This window comes from Meriones unguiculatus, chromosome 11 (genome assembly GCF_030254825.1).
Source record: "Meriones unguiculatus strain TT.TT164.6M chromosome 11, Bangor_MerUng_6.1, whole genome shotgun sequence".
In the NCBI taxonomy this organism is placed as follows: Eukaryota; Metazoa; Chordata; class Mammalia; order Rodentia; family Muridae; genus Meriones; species Meriones unguiculatus.
In genome coordinates, this window is record NC_083359.1 from 91341883 (window position 1) to 91357720 (window position 15838).

A 15838-nucleotide genomic window follows, 5' to 3' on the forward strand; every position below is an offset into this window, starting at 1 on the left:
CCAAACAAAGCCAACAAATGAGGCAGCAGTAAAAATTAAAATGGCACACATGTATGCTACATGTAGCTAGAAAGCAAGAAAAGTTTGCCTTGTAGATCTGTACATAGAACAAAAAATCAAGGCCTAGAAACAAGTCAAAACACTGATGTCCTTAAATACTCTGAAGGCCTGGCATCCTGTACACAGCCAACAATTTTAAAATAATTGTTATAAGTAGAAAAGCCCATATTTGTAAACTTGATTAAACAAAAGCAGTGCCTTACTAGTGTTTCAAACCCTATACATTATCCAGGTTATATTCAAAGGCTTCGCAAAGACTTCTCTGCTGAAGGCTTGGGTCCATTGGGAGATGGTGGAACCCCTTACCAGGGAGGGCCTAGCAAATGAAGTCAGAACGCTGGGTCATGTTGTTGAAGGCGATACTGGGATCCTAGGCCTTCCTATGCCTCTCTCTTTCACTTCCCAATAATGGTGAGGTAAGTAGACTTATTCCACATAACACTTCCTGATAATGTACTGTGCCACTACAAGCCCAAAGCAACTAAGCCAAGTAACCACTGACTAACACTCTGAAATCAAGAGCCAAATAAACCTTTCTGCTGCTGCTGCTTCTTTCTTTATTTATTTTTTGGTGGTGGTGGGGGGGGTTTGAGACAGGGTTTCTCTGTGTAGCCTTGGCTGTCCTGGACTCGCTTTTGTAGACTAGGCTGGCCTCAAACTCACAGTGGTCCACCTGCCTATACCTCCCCGAGTGCTGGAATTACAGGCATGTGTTACCACGTCTGGCACCCTTCTGCTTCTTAAGTTGATTTATTTCAGGTATTTATTGCAGTAACAGAAAACTAACACATATGAGTAGAAATGCACGAAAATACATATAAATAAACTTTAAACTCAGATAACTAAGGTAGAAAATCCGCCTCAGTGTGGCAAACTGATGTTTTCAATCAGCAAATACTTCAAATGAAATAGGAACTGTTTTCTTTTGATAGTCAAATATATTATTAGCCTTGACACAATGCTAGAGGAATCAAATAAAGTTAAGCAAAAATATTTGTAAATAGTCTATTTTCACTTACATATAAAAGTTTGTATTTACTTCTTTCAACATTCCCTAATATATTCACTCACCAGTGTGATAAGCGTAAGTATTTGAGGGGAAATAATAACACAGATTAGACAGATCATACACACATACACACACACATGCATACATAGTGAGGCAATTGAGCAGTCAGACACAGAAAATATTGTGATAAGTATAATAGTTCAAACTCATTAATCATGTGCTTTGAAATCTGGCTTATCAATATAATTTTGGATACATGTTTTGTTTTATAAAGCTACACACATAATTTATACTAGTCACAATCCAGATTCAACACAAGGGAATTTTTCTCTGGGGAAGCATCAAAGATTTAGAGAATTAAGTGGAAGTGGAAAGTATGGGTCATAAAAAAAGGACGCTTAAGGCTCCAAAGGTCTAAAAGTAAAAGCCTTTGAAAGATACAGTAGTTTATCACAAATATGGATGAACACATTGGATGAAAAGAGGCAGATATTTTTCTCTAGAATCCTTTTCTGATGTCTTATTCTTTCATCTTCTCAATTCTTTTCCACTAGAAATCACTGCCACCTGCAATTGTCACATGGCATGTTGTCTTTTTTACATTCTGCAAACTCTTTAATAAAAAGTATGTGTTGGTATAATGTTCTTTTGAAATGTATACAATTTACCCTTGTTCATTCAAATGCTGATTTCTCTCCCCCACTATCTGGTTTCAATCCTGACACTGCATTGTGATGTTTATTCTAAGCATCACCTATCTCAAGTTTGTGTAAACATGCCACCATTTGTTCTCCAATTTGTCAATTAAAACAACAAGCTACAAGGTTGAGCAATGGAGAGGAAGGAGTGGGAGGCAGAGGAGGAGGAGAAGCGGCAGGAGCAGAAGCTGGGAGAGAAGCTGGAGGAGAGGTCTTGGAACAACATGGAGAAATGAATTGAACCTAAGATATCACTAAAAGCAAGTATAATAGGTGAATCTAAATGGTAGGAACTATGTGGGCTTAGAGGTTTAGGATGGAGTAACTGTTGCCAGCATTGTGTTCTAGGTTAACAAAATAAATCCTAGTCTCTGTGTGGTGATTCGGTTATACAGCTGTTTAGGCTTAACCGCAATGTTACTAAAAGATGTATCAATAGTAAATATTAATAACCTAATACAACAGGTATGTTACCAAGTTATAATCACTGGATAAAACTTAATTTTACTAAAACTAATAAACTGTTTTTACAACTGTATATTTCAGGCTGACTGCTTACCTGATCAGCCGTGAAACAGCGCAAGCCTTATTGTGCGTGAAGAGGCCTACTAGATTAACTGAACCTGAAGAGGTCTAGTACACTGAACCTGTGGAACAGTCCTAGTGGGTGGGTCTAACAGACACTGGGGAAGATGCCTAGAACCATCCCTACTGAACCTGAGGAAGAGGCCTAGGAGAATATCTAACTGAAGAGACCTAGTGAAATGTCAAACTGAACCTGAGGACAGACCAGAGAGAAAGCAGGGAAGGATTAAACAGTAAGAGTTTTAGGAGGCTAAAGACTAAAATCTTGTTTTCTTCTTAAGACCTAAAAAAAAATCTTTGCCTTTTAATTTGTTCATCTGTGGTACAAAAATTCTATTTATAACAATATTCTAAGAAAAAAGTTAAGAACATTCCCTTTAAGTTGACAAAATCTGTTTATTCAGCCCCTCTGTTATGCTTTGGGAATGCCCTGTCTAATAGACATTCCTGTCTGATAGGCGCATGCTCTGATCTTCCAGTGACTCAGAGAAGACATCCCAGCCTAATGCAGCCTAACGCAGGCCTTAGGATTCAAAACTGGGCTTGCCAGATCCAGCACTGGCCTGCCTCAACTCCCTGGGTCCTCACAGCAACCCCAGAGTGGTGGCCAAAGTCACCGCCCCACTTTACAGTCTCATAGAGGCTCTTCGGTTACCAGAGGCTGATGGACACTTGGGATTGCCCTGAGTTCTGAGTTCTGATGAATGAGTTGGCTAACAGCCATGTAGATCCTGTGTATATCTGGGTTGATCCCTCAAAAGGAAAGGACTTTGGGGGACCAGAGAGGTGCAGGTCTGTATGGGATAGGCCACAGGCCTGAGGCTCCTTTCTACATGGATGTCCAGCCTCTGGACAAGATCAATGGTATGGGGCTCAGATGGTACCCCAATAGAGCAGTCACTTGCAATAGTGAAAAAAAAAAAAAAGATTCAAAACTGGGTTTCCATCCTTGTACTCTATTGTTGATCCCATTTTCCCAAATGTCTGATTACTGTATCCAATAAGCATGTACTACATATCTTTTAGATCCAGGGATGTATTCAGTGGTAAAGATCCAAAAAAAAAAAAAAGATTAAAAAAACTAAGTTACAGCTGGGAGTGGTGGTGCATGCCTCTAATCCCAGTACTCAGGTAAGCAGAGGCAGGCGGATCACTGTGAGTTTGAGGCCAGCCTGGTCCAGGAAGAACCAAAGTTACACAGAGAAACCCTGTTTTGTTTGTTTGTTTGTTTGTTTGTTTGTTTTGGGGGGAGTTGACAACTAAGTTACTTTGTATAGATGGATAGATTTGATTTGATTGATTGACTGGCTGAATGACCGATAGACCAGAGAGTGATCAGCCTCATAACAGGGCTAAGCAGAACACTACAAGATGCTTCAGGTGAGAGCACTGGATCTCTACAGAGAGGACCGTGAGCTAATCCTAAATTGATAAAGGACAAGGAGAATGAGAGTGAGGAGAGCATCTGATGCAAACAGAACAGTTACCTGAGCAAAGCAGAGTGGCTCAAGAGATCATCATGATTTAAGAAAGGGGAGGCTGTGCAGGAGGACGCAGCAGCATACAGTGGGAGGAGGATTATCTCAAGAGAACAGACAGAGCATAATTCAAAGCTAGACTACACATGGCCTTGCCTGCCATTCTCAGATTGTCTAACAATTTATACAACAGAAACAAATCACGCTGTCCTTGGGTTAATTTCTGCTCTTCTGTATATCCATCATAACCTTTCCAATGGCTAATGGAATTTCCTGGTTTGGTAGCATAATCAATCATCTTCATTTCAAGCTTTAGTGTTACTTTGTTTACTATTCATTACTACTGCCAGGAAAGCAAATTATTAGAACAATTCCTTGGCTTTGCTAGCTCTCAGTTGGGATTTTAGCCTCACAAGGGGTCTCCCTAATAAAGCTCTCATGCTTTAAACTGAGAAGTCAGAGTGGCTGCTCTGCCTTCTAAAAATGACTTAAAATACTTCATGTCTCATATCAGAATTACCTTCCTCTAATACAGTGGCTCCAGACTGAGGCATCAGGCCTGGCAGTGTTGCTATCACCTGATAACTGGCTAGGAATGCAAACTGTTGTCTGAAGGAACTCTTGGGGTGGCTGTCTAAATGTCAGTGTTTCAGTAAGCTGGTCCAGACAGCCAGTGATTAAAAACCTCCATTCCTTAAGTGCTTCTCGGCCTTTAGAGAGCACTTAAAGAAATGTCCAACGTCCTTAGTCATTAGGGAAATGCACATCAAACCTACTCCGAGATTCCATATTACATCCATCAGAATGGCTAAGATCAAAGGCTCAAGTGACAGCACATGCTGGAGAGGATGTGGAGAAAAGGGAACCCTCCTCCATTGCTGTTGAGAATGCAAACCTATACAAAAACTTTGGAAATCAATCTGGTGGTTTCTCAGAAAATTGGTAATAGTTCTACCTCAAGACCCAGCTATACCACTCCTGGGCATACACCCAAAAGATATTCCACCATACCATACAAGGGCACTTGTTCAATTATGTTCATAGCAGCTTTATTCATAATAGCCAAAAACTGGAGAAACCCAGATGTCCTTCGACCTAACAATGGATAAAGAAAATGGACATTTACACAATGGAATATTACTCAGCTATAAAAACAAAGATATCAAGCAATTTGCAGGCAAATGGACAGAACTAGAGTGAGGTAACCCAGAACCAGAGAAACACACATAGTTTGTACTCAGTTATGTGGATATTAGCCATTAAGTACAAGATAACCATACTACAATCCACAAACCCAAGAAAGCTAAGTAACAAGAAGGATGCTTGAATCTCACTCAGAAGGAGAAATAAAACAGACATCTGAAGCAGATGAAGGGAAGGGATTGAGAGGGAGATGAAGGTGAGGAGGGGGCTAGGTATGGGGATCAGGTGTGGGGAGAATGGAGCGAGGAAGGAGGACTGAGAACAAAAATCGGTGGGGGTAGGGCATCTCTGGGACAGGAGAGGCTCCTGGGAGGGATGATCCTGGCTGAGACTCCTAGCAACAGGGAATATGGTCTGGAGCAACAGTCTGGTCTGGAGGAGTCTAGGCAGGTGGGGCTTGCAGTGGAGGGAGGGGGACACCAGCCTACCCATAAAACCTTGAACCCAAAATCTGTCCTGCCTGCAAGAAGTATAGGGTTAAAGATGGGGTAGAGATTGAGAGAATGGCTAACCAATGACTGGCCCAACTTGAGACCCACCCCACAGTAGTGAACCAACCCCTGACACTATTAAATGATACTCTGCTATGCTTGCAGATAGGAACCTAGCCTAACTGTCTTCTGATGCATAGAGATGCAGAGACCAGCAGGCAATTGATAGGCAGAGCTTATTGATAGGAGTCTTGTGGAAAAGTAAGAAGAAAAATTCTAAGGAGCTGGAGGGGCCAAGGACGCCACAAGAAGGCCTACACAGTAAACCGTGGGGGCTCACAGAGACTGAACCACCAACCCAAAGAACATTCATGGGATGAACTAGACCCCCTACACATGTGTAGCAGAAGTGCAGCGTGCTCTTCATGTGAGTCCCCCAACAATGGAGCAGGGGCTATTTCTGATGCTGCTGCCTGCCTTTGGATCCGTTTCCCATCACTGGGCCGCCTTGTCTATCCTCAGTGGGAGAGGATGTTCTTGGTCCTACTGTGACTGGATGTGCCAGGATGGGTTGGTACCATGGGAGTCCTCCCCTTCTCTGAGGAGAAGGGGATGAGGCCATGGGGGAGGGGATGTGAGGGTAAGACTGGGAGGAGAGGAGGTAGGGGGCTGCAATCAGGCTGTAAAGTGATTAAATAAATAAACAAAAAGAAAAAATAAACACATGAAAAAATGGTCAAAAAAGAAAAAAAAAGATCCTCTATTCACGCTTTTCACAGCATCTTCCCTAGAAGAGTCAGTTCTTCATAGTGGATCCAGCTGAAGTAGACAATTCAGAGGACTGAGGCAATTCAGAGGACACAGAAGGATGTGGCCAAAAGTGGGAAATTTGTGGCTTATTGGTTGTTTTTGTTAATTAGTCCAGTATTGTTAATATTTTGAAGATTTAAAGACTCTACTGATCATCATTCTTCAATCACTGTATCACCACCACAAGCCCTGGCAATTCATGCCACCATCTGTGGCTATTTACAGCTATCTGCGGATACCACCAGCAAATATCTTAAGCTTATTTAAGAAGTCTGGTCTATTACATCTATAACAAAACTGTGCTACAACTACTTGCCTACATTTACTAGAAAACAAGTGTGCTATTGACACAAAAGTAGCTACCATTTTCTTCTTTGCTGGTAATGATTTTGATACTGTAATAGCAGTGTACCCATAGCCATCACCACAGCCATTTGGGGGACATACACCCTTTATAACCAAAGAGCTCAAATCTCATTCAGTGCACTGCATTATACAGAGGCAACATAATACCTAGAGCAAGGGAATCAGCAATGGGGCAAATATTAGGATTTACATAAGCTAAGCCATGAGTTTATTGTCCACCCGCTGGCTGGATAAGTGCATCAAGAAGTTTGCCGTTAGCCAGGTGGTGGTGGTAAATGCCTTCAGTCCCAGCACTCTGGAGGAAAAGGCAGGTGGGTCTCTGACTTCAAGGCCAGAAATCACTCTGGTCTACAGAGTGATTTCCAGCACAGCCAGAGCTGACTCGAAAATATTAAATAAAAATCAATCAATCAATCAATCAATCAATCAATCAATGAAAGACTAACCATCTTTCTTTGCTAGGTTTTCTTTTCTTTTTGGGGAGTGGGATTATTATTTGGTCTCCAATTTTGCATACTTTATATATATTTGCATATTTTAATTCTTAAAGTGAAATTTCTAAAACATAACTTGAACTCTGAAGTAACTGGGAAAAACTTTTAAGTTTAGCTACAAGAATAAATTCATATTTATAGTTTCCTTGTATCGATTAGTATTTAAAAGAATTTCACTCCACTGCCAGATTTTAGGATTGTCTAAGAATAACTGTCATATTACAAACATCGAGAGGAATTTGGCAGCTCTGGAAGTGGCCAAACATGCAAAAGGGTATGAGAAAATTATTGTTGATATGAACTTTTAGATTCTTGGCCTGAGTATTTTTGTAATATTGGGAAAAAATTAAATTTCCAAGAACACAAAAGGGTGAGTCAGGCAAAGCAAGAACATGCAGCTAGGTGCCTCTGTGTCTGGTGACTTTCTACCTCAGAATGTTGAAAAAAACAATTATCTAAACTTTAAAGATCGATTTATTTTTGTTTCATCTGTTTGGATGTTTTGCTTGCACGTGTGTCCGTTTACCGTGCGTAGACAGTGCCCTTGGAAGCCAGAGAGGGGTCTGGGTGCCCCAGAACTGGAGTTGCAGAAAATCGCCAGCTGCCACGTGGGTGCTGGGAACTGGGATGGGTCCCCGGCAAGAGCCGACAGCGCGCTGAGCCGCTGAGCCAACTACAGCCCGAACTACACTTTTCATAATTAAGTTAAGCCAGGTTCTGTCTAGGAGTTTAAAATAAACTAGCAAACACTAAGAAAACATGAGTCTCTGTGATCTATGACCCTATAATCAGAAACATACTATCCCCGAAGAGTCACAATAGTTCTAATCCACAGAATAATCATTACACACAAAAAACCTTGCTCATGTTACGGGTCAATGATCCTGAAAAGCATAGATTAATAAAGCATGAATGATTTCAATTTCTTCCAAAGTTTGAAAAAAACATTACAAGAATTGTTATTTTATTCTTTCATCTATAAAATTCTAAATGTCAACAACTGTTTTAGATTATTCATGAGACCACGTAATCCTCAAGACTTCAGATATCCAATCTTCATACCAAGTGGCTGAACATAAAATGGCACATATCCAAGTATACCCTTGGTAAGCCTGCTTTTTTTTTTCTTTTCTTTTCTTTTTTTTTATGGTACAAGAAGATCAATTTTAAACTGAAGCCAATTCCACAGGTAAAAGTAATACTGTTTCTCATCACCCCCAAACCATAGGCTGCTGTTGTTCTGAGATCCACACATGAAAAACTGAATTACTTTCAGCTGAGCAAGATCATGGAGCCCTTTGGGGTCTAGGGTGGAAAAGTGGAAAGAGCACAAACACTGAAGGCAGAAGATCTGGATTCAAGATGTGACTCAAATGCCTGCTGCGGTTAAGCTCTTCAAGCCTCCGATTCCTCACAATAAAATATGAAAAAAGGCAAATATGTCACAGGGCTCTTCTGAGAGTCACATGAGATGACAGATGTGGACATATTCTATAAAGCCAGAGGATGCCACAGAGCACTTAGTGACACAGCTGTTTTCCTGCTTGCCCAGTTCAAACGTTCACAACATAGCAACTGCAGTGATCTTTAAAAAAATCTAAGTCCAACTGTTGTCTCTCCACCCTTTAGAAGGTTCCCCTTTTCTAGCCTGATAAAAAGCCCAAATATTTACCTCACCTTCCCTTCCATTTTGCCTCAGTGATATTATCTCCTAGTTCTCCCACCCTGTTCACTTAAGTTTAGCCACACTTATCTCCTTACCCTTGAAAATGAATAGCATACTTCCTCAAACTAGGCTTCTTGCAATGGCTAATGCCTTTGCAACACTCTTCCCTAAATATCAAGACAGCTAACCTTGTCTCCTTTAAAACTCAGCTTAAAACATCTGTTAAACATCCATCACTAAAGTGACATTCCAACAACCCCCGCCCCGCCCCAACACACACTTGTAAAACCATTTGCCTTACCATACTTTATTCACCACTTTACTTGTTAAATGTATCGTCTCTTAATATAACACAAGATGAAGAGTGCAAAAATCTCAGCGTTGTTCTGGGTCAGTGCCTGCTGTACAGGGGACACCTCTAGATGTTGTTTTTATTTTAAATTAAAAAAAAAAAGAACTTTATGGATGTTTCATGTCTTCACTCTGTTGTTAAACTTACATCAAACCAATCAATTCATAACACAAACACTCTCCTGTTTCACAGCCAATTCTGAGCTTGTGGAGAATGGGCAGGGCTACTGAGAGAGTACTGATGGCTCATTGTAAGGACTTGTCTGCCAGTGAGGCCTCTGCTTTATTAGTGATGAAGACGGATCTCCAGCTCAGTCACGGTACTGTGTTTTCAGTTTCCTCATCTGTAAAATGGTTGTAATAATGCCTGCCTTATGGCAGGAGGAGAAAAAAATGAAGTAATTCATGGAGTAATCAGGTTACTCTTTGGTGGGACTGGGTTTGATAACTGATAAGAGTAATTACAAAAAACAAAATTAGCTACTTTTACCAGCAAAGCAGTAATGATATCAATGTACAGCCAGCCTAGACTGTTCTAAGATCAACTGTCATCACCTTCATATATTTTCTTTTCTTCCAACTGCCTTATTTCTATTTCTTATTTTCTAATTAAAATTTTAAAAAGAGAGAAAAGAAGGAAGGGATACTCTAATGAGAATTCTGGTAAAAGGGCTGATACAGAAAGCCATATAAACTATGCTGACTATGTATACATTCCCTAACTGTAGCTCATTCAGAGGTGATACACTAATGGAGAGAATGTAAATGCTGCTTATACTCTGAAAACTAAATGTCAAAAAGGCTAAGTATGTAGAAATGACCATAATTCATGTCAACATTAGCAATTAAGAATAATCTGCAGCCAGGCTTGTAGGTGCAGGCCTGTAATCCCGGTACTTGAGGGACTAGAGGCAGGTGGATCTCTGAGTCAGAGGCCAGCCTGGTCTACACACTGAGTTCCCAGATAGCCAAGGCTACACATAGAAACCTTGTCTCAAAAAGAAAGAGGAAGAAAGAAAGAAAAGAAAAATAATAATTTTGAACAATGACCCCTAAAATACTTACTCAAATGACTAAATAACCCAAATCTGGTGACAAAAATGGCAGGAATGATAACTTAATTACATCTGTATGTTCACAGGTCAAGTTTCATGTTATTCCATAGTTCCGTACTCAGCACAAAGCTGAGCCACGTTCCTGTACTGTCTACGACCTACGGTTGACAGAACATGAGCATACCTGCATGTACCAAGCCCTGCAACGGGACTTACAGCTCGTTTGGACAAACTTAAATTTAAATTTAAGAATATAAGTAAAATGGAGAAAATTGCAACATATTCAGCTTACACCCTGCCTGGCCTAGCTTCTTACTGAGCCCCTCCTCTTGGAGAGAAAAATAGCACAAGTTACCAACTTTTAGCTTAGAAAGTGACGCCCAGGATCTATATACCCCAGGTAGAGAAGAAAGTTAGCGGGAACAGAGTATCTGACATCAGCCACCCCGTTTCACTCTAACTAGGGAAGAAGGTGGCCAAGGGGTATGTAATAAAGCCTCTGGCATGCTCCTTGGAGGCACTCTCTGCACAATTCATGTGAAAGCCCCGACCAGGATTTTCCATGCCTTCAAAATCCAGCACGGCACCTGACAAATTCAGAGCCATTTAAAACAAAGACTGACATCTACACAGGCTGAGAGGTCAGAACCAAGCCATTACCTCGCACAGACATTTTTGACAATCATGAATGAATTAAACTATCTAGAAAAGGGTCTGGTGCTGGCTCTACAATCCTGACTCAATAACACCTGGTACTTAGATGTAGTTTTATATGTACTTGAGATGCTTATGCATCATTTTGATAAATGTGGAACATACTTTTAGCCAAAAGCTTGAATTAGATTACATTTAAGAATCTGGCTGAACAAAACCATCTATACTTGGTGGTTTGAATTCTTACATCTAGGTTTCACAGTGTCTTTTAACATTCAGCCAAATGGTGATATCATACAGCAAAATGTGCTCAACAATTGAACAAGGGAGAACAATTGGAACCAGATTTGGGGACAAGCTCATCTCAGGAGAAGAAGCTAGAATTCTTCCTCCAAAACAATGAAAAGCTGACAACTTGGAGAATTCTGGAATGAAGACATTTGCCTCTAACCACTTTCTGACTCACACTTGATACACACTCTCTATGGCTATCTCTCCCTTAAAGTGCCATTTCATGCAAAAGCACAGGGTAGCCAGTGGTGCTTTCCTGGCACACTTTATTCTGCCTCCTTCATGTCTGAGGTCTCAAACTCAAGGTTCCAGATCTAGCCAGGGCATATCACTTAACCCAGAACAGTTAGAGGATAAAGAACCCTCCCTCCCCAACACTCCTTGATTCTTTTAAACAATATAACATATTTACAATTTCCTTGATATACTAATTTACGATTTGCAGAAAAGGTGACTGTAGTAGCCTTTAAAATGACAGGGGCAACACAATACAAGGAATTCGTCAACTGCAGCCAAACCTGCCAGAAAGAAGCTTCTTTCCCACGGATATGCTGTGACTCCTGCTCAGAGCAAGGGCTTATGAATTTCCTGAGTGAGGAAGACAAGCTTTTAAATAGGGAGGGGTCTACACATTTACTACATATAATAATGCTTTCTCCTTCAAGTTCGTCTGATGTTAATAAAGCATCTTTGGGTTTCTTTAGGCTACTGTTTGACTTTTCTTTCCCTGTAGCTGTGAGCTTTTCTGTTGCCTCACAGATTTAAAAAAAATAATAATATAATTTTTTATTTATTACAATTTATTCACTTTGTATCCCAGCTGTAGCCCCCACCCTCATCACCTCCCAATCTCAGCCTCCCTCCCTCATCTCCTCCCATGCTCCTTCTCCAGGCCACTGATATGGGAAGACCTCCTCCCCTTCCATTTGACCCTAGCCTATCAGGCTCATCAGGACTGCCTTTCATAATCTTCCTCTGTGGCCTGGTAAGGCTGCGCACACACACACACACACACACCCCTTAAGGAGGTGATCAAAGAGCCAGCCGTTAAACATAGTAAAAATGGCCATCTTACCAAAAGCAATCTACAGATTCAATGCAATTCCCATCAAATTACTGACACAATTCTTTACAGATCTTGAAAGAAAAATTCTCAACTTAATATGGAATAACAAGAAACCCAGAATCACTAAAACAATCCTTTATAATAAAATATCTTCTGGAAGTATCTCCATCCCTGATCTCAAGATGTACTATAGAGCAACAGTAATAAAAACTGCATGGTACTGTGTTGGTATAATGTTCTTTTGGAATGTGTACACCTTACCCTTGTTCATTCAAATGCTGATTTCTCTCCCCCACTCTCTGGTTTCAATCTGGACATTGCATTGTGATATTTATTCTAAGCATCACCTGTCTCAACTTTGTGTAAACATGACAAAAATAAAACAACCAGCCAGATATGTTGAGCAACGGAGAGGGGAGGAGCCAGAGGAGAGAAGGACAGGAAGGAGTGGGAGGCAGAGGAGAGAGAGAGGTGCAGAGGCTGGAAGAGAGGTTTTGGAACGATGTGGAGAACGATGTAGAGAGATGGACTGGACCTAAGATATCACTAAAAGCAAGTATAATGGGTTAAATCTGAATGGTAGGAAACTATGTGGGCTTGGAGGTTTAGGATGGAACAACTATTGCTCAGCATTGTGATCTCGGTTAATTAAATAAATCCCGGTCTCTGTGTGGTGATTTGGGTATACAGCTGGTTTAGGATTAACCGCAGCTTTACTAAAAGAATCATCAATAGTAAATATTAATTGCCAAATACAACAGTACTGGCATAGAAACAGGCTGGTGGATCAATGGAATCAAATATAAGACCCAGAAATAAACCCACACACTATGGACACCTGATTTTTCACAAAATCATACAATGGAAAAAAAGACAGCATCTTCAACAAATGGTGCTGGTCTAACTGGATGTCTACATGTAGAAAAATGCAAACAGACCCATACTTATCACCCTGCACAAAACTAAAGTCCATGTGGATCAAAGACCTCAACATAAAACCAGACACACTAAACCTGTTAGGAGAAAAAGTGGGGAAGAGCCTTGAGCTCACTGGCACAGGAGACAACTTCCTCACAGATTCTTTATTCTTCCTTTAAACAGCACAATGTTTAATTTTGCTTTTTCTCCACTCTATTTAACAAATTAGTTCTCTAAAGACAAAAGTGCAGCCCAGGAGCAAGGGAGATGGCTTAACGAATAAAGTGCTTCCCGGACAATTGTGAGGACATGAGTTCAAATCCCCAGAAGCCATGTAAAGCCAGGTATGATAGCCCACATCTGTAGTGCCAGTACTCCTAAGGCAAGATGAACAGTAGAGACAGCAGAATCTCAGAGCTCATGAGTCACCTTGCCTGGTGCTCACAGCACTCAAAAGCAAAGTGAGCCTGCCTCAAACATGGTGGAAGGTAAGGCCCACACCGGGGTTGCCCTCTAACCACTGTACATGAGCTGTGGCATCTGCATGCACACACACACACACACTCAAATACACAATCATTCCCTTTTTACCAAGTTTATTTCCATCATGGTATGTATTTTATAGTCTAGTTTCTTTCACTTAATACTTTTTGAAATGAAATAGTCAAATTGGATGTGGGCAGCGTCAAGATAAGCCTTATGGAGGCCCTTAGGGAATGGCGAGCGAGGCCTCACAGCCTCTCTAATGATCCTGGCCCACTGCACACTGCACTGTTCTACTAGGGACTCCTAGCTCACTAGTGAAGTCTAAAATGAATCTGAGGCTAGTGTGGTGCCTGCTCCCCCCTTCTTCAAGGAAGTCTCCTGACTGACTGTTATTGGTGCTTGTGGCTGTATAAAGGCTTACACACTGCTCAATAAAGTGATATCTGCACCTTGAGTCTGGTCTCTGGAGTCTGATTCCCAGAATTCTGCGTGGGCTCCGTCACCACTCATCCCTCTTCCCTCACCCCCACAATTGTATGTTGTTACTACTTATGCCAAACTTTGAAAGTTCAACTTAACAAGTCTAAACATGGCATCTCTACCTCTCTCCCCGAACCAAAATAAACTGAGTAGCTTCACTTCGATCCTATCATTCCCAATTTATCAGTAATTATTTCCATCTTGACTTGCTTTAATCTAACAAACTAGGCATTGTTACCATTTTACATTGCCAGCTTTTAAAAAATCTTCACTCACAACTTTTATTTTTGGTTTCTAGCTAACCATTCTACGTCTAAACCTTATTGAAGCCATTTTCTTTTTTCCTGAAACAGTCCTTCAGCAATCTTAATGAAGGTCTGCCAATAGTGCCCTCCCCGGCTGTGTCTTCAGGCAGCCCTATACTACTCTCACTTAACAGGTGCTTTTGTCGGAGAGACGCCAGGCTGAATTCTTTCTCTTAAAACTTTAGGAAAGCATTCTACTGATTTAGAGCGCCTTGATACTGTTGAGAGGTCAGTTACCGAGCTGATAAAGATGACCTTGTAGGTAACCTGTCCTCCTTGTGTCTTGGCTATTCTTAAGACCTTCTGTTTGCTTCGGGTATTCTATGGCCTCGTTGGGAGTTATCTATACACAAATATCATTTTATCTGGTTCATTCCCCCCAGAACCCCTGTGAACTGATTTACCCTAAGCCTGTTATTATTAAGCCTGAGTATTACTGTCTTCCATTCTGGGATGTTTTTAGCTGCTTATGTCTTCAAATATTGCCTTTCCCCATTTTTCCTTAGTTTTTTTGGTTCCATGTGATAAATGGAGCTTCTCTTTTGATGCTGTTCTTTTCTTTGTTGCCTTCTATCCTTACATATAGCTCTGATTATTTGTTTGTAGGTTTTGTTTTTAATTAAAAGCTCAGTTATACATATGATGGAAGGGACACTAGGGAAAGGAAGAGGATCAGTGAAAGGGCGGAAAGGGGCCTACATGATCGAAGTATATGATATACTTCAAAATTTAAGCTTCTCTTTTGAAGTAATTTTGGGCTTACAAAGAGTTTCACAAGTTGCAACATGGCTCACATATACTTTCTCCAATGCTTCCTCAAATGCCAACACTTTAGCAACAGCAGCACAAGCAGCAAACACTGATTTGAAGCTATAGATCTTACTCTATGTCGGCCCTGTAGTCCTCGTACCCATACTGTCCTGCTAATTCCATTTTCTGCTCCAGCTCCAAGGACTGCATCACTTGCCCCGTTACCTCCTCCTCCATTCTCAGAATGATCCTCTGCCTTTCCTTGACTTCCATGACCTCAACAATTTTGAAGATTCAGGTTATTTTGTACAGTGTTCCTCTTTTGGGCTTTATCTAATTTTTTTATGATTGAAGTCAAAGAAATGTATTTTGGGGCAACCATTTCACAGAAGTGGTAATTGTGGGGTTTTTGGTGCACTCCATCAGATATCAGATGTCACCTTACTAGTAATGTTACTCTGATCACCTGGTTACAATGGCATAACCTTTTGTCTTTTAACATCCCTCGTTTTTCACCTCTTAACCTCTGTTACACTCTGATTATTTTCCTTTTTATTTTCGGTGTATGCATGTGTGTGTGTGTGTGTATAAGTGTGTGCATCTATGTGTAGACACACCTTTGCATGGGTGAATGGAGGATAGAGATCAAACCCAAGTGTCTTCCTCTATTGAATCTCCACCT

The 15838-nt window shown here is 40.9% G+C and overlaps 1 protein-coding gene across 1 annotated transcript in view; it reads right to left on the reverse strand.

The window, feature by feature from the left end:
* The window catches only part of Atf6 (activating transcription factor 6), a 165636-nt gene that overhangs the window by 94621 nt on the left and 55177 nt on the right, over positions 1 to 15838 (reverse strand). The window lies entirely within an intron of this gene.